A 2039-nucleotide genomic window follows, 5' to 3' on the forward strand; every position below is an offset into this window, starting at 1 on the left:
TGAGTTACAAGTCCAACGGTAATTAAAAAATAGCGAGTTATTATCGAAGCATTGTTTGGCGTAAGTGGGAACCGGAGTAATTTGCTGAAAGCGTTCAGACTGCCCCCTCTCCCCCCTCCCACGGGAGTGGTTCAATTTATTGGGTAAATACTAAAAAACCCACTGAGACACCTGGTTTGGGTAAGAAATTGAATTAACCTTTGGTATGCTTAGGAGCAGATCTGCTCCATACATATTGTACCAAATTCAACGTAAACATGAAAATGTCGTGGTTGCTAAATAGATGGCAAATTTTTGACAGGCATACAAAAGGTTAAAGTTCTCTTTTCCTAATTGATAGGTAATACATATAGGTACTATTGGTAGTTCATTTTTATACAAAGTACCTAGCTGTCACGCAAAATATTTGTAGACATTTTTTGGGAGTTTAGCATTAATTTATTTAGAAATGTAACATTTAATAAATAAAATACAGTAAAAACTGGTAAAAACACATCTTTAATTATTATTTTTAAATGTTCCTCTACCTAAAAAGTCTTGAATAAACTGTTAGAGTCAGACCAAGGTAAGTTGGAAGTGATTTTGATAGCCCAGCCTATTGCCTAACTAACTTACGAATCTCAAATCAACATCAATATAGAGAAATAATCAAAATAACCCACTCCAACAACGTACTTACCCACTAGACCAATGAAAATACTTAAATGTTAATATTTTTCCTTTTTTTTATTATTGTGGGATGTAATTCTAATGTACCACATTACAACGTATAAATTGTATATGTAGATGTCAATTACAATGAAAAAATCAACGATGATCATCTCTAGCCAACGTGGGACTCGAACCCACATCTTTGGATTGCCGGTCCAACGCGTTACCAATTCCGCTAGCTGACCATCCATCATTCAACGCGAATATAGCCATTGCAACTGTGACATCCAAAGATGTGGGTTCGAGTCCCACATTTTCTAGAGTTGATCATCATTGATTTTTTCATAGTGATTGATTTCTGTATATACAATTAATGAAATAACAATTTGTATAGAAGTTTTGATACAAGGTGGTCTATTTTCATTGCCCCTGGACTTAATAAGTAGTTACTACTCGTTCAAACAAATTATTGCTTATGCGTTTTCCAGGTTGATGGCCAATGTCAGAGATCTGTCACTCAATGTTAAACCATCTTATGTTACTATAGAGTTCATATAGAAAATATATAAATATGACTCTTTGCCATAGCGCGTTGTAAAAATGTTGCACATGCGGTCCCGACGCTTCTGGAGGTTGCATTTGGTGTGATTAGTGTCCGGTGCACTGTGGGACAAATAAATATACACTAGTCAATTTACTCGAACGTCGAAGTCCAGCAGATAGTAGCTGAGCCAAATATCATGGGTGCCACAAAGGCGCAAAGGCTTCGGTGGCTCGGTTATCTAGAGCAAATGGGAGCCGATCGGGTGGTGAAAAGAGCGTTTGAGGGAAAACCGACAGCACGCCGCCCGACCTAAGCGATCGATGATGATGGATCGATGGGCGGATGTGGTGGACACGGATCTGCAAGAACTTCAGGTTGAAGACTGGCGAGAAACTGCACAGGACCGGGATCAATGGCGAGCAGTCGTGTTGGAGGCCAAGACACACTTTGGATCACTGCGCCAGAGGAGTAAGTAAATAGTTAATTTACTCAATTTAGTATCTCACAGGATCACAAGATAACACGATAAAACATCGCGACGAAACCGGACTAATCCCAATAAGGACTAGTTTGTTTACCCTCTGGATTTCGTATAAACTAGTACTTACGTCAATTCTCGGGAAAGTTGCCAGCGGACCCCAGGCTCACATGAGCCGTGGCAAAAAGCCGGTACATGGCGAGTACGATGAAGATGAGTATCCCACAGGGTGGATATTGGGACACGTGAAGACCAAGATGGATGACTACTCGTATTATCCAACTGGGGAAGTACTTCCCCCTTACAGAAAGCCGCAGCCAAATAACACTCCCTACTCATAGTTTTGTGTTCCTGCCGGTGAGTAGG

At 40.1% G+C, this 2039-nt stretch overlaps 1 non-coding gene across 1 annotated transcript; it reads right to left on the reverse strand.

Moving 5' to 3' along the window:
• Nucleotides 1-824: 824 nt before the first annotated feature.
• Nucleotides 825-896, reverse strand: Trnaa-ggc (transfer RNA alanine (anticodon GGC)). The gene has a single exon. It is a non-coding gene; the product is annotated as a tRNA-Ala (tRNA).
• Between the last annotated feature and the right edge of the window lie 1143 nt (nucleotides 897-2039).

This window comes from Cydia pomonella, chromosome 21, assembly GCF_033807575.1.
Source record: "Cydia pomonella isolate Wapato2018A chromosome 21, ilCydPomo1, whole genome shotgun sequence".
Taxonomy (NCBI): Eukaryota; Metazoa; Arthropoda; class Insecta; order Lepidoptera; family Tortricidae; genus Cydia; species Cydia pomonella.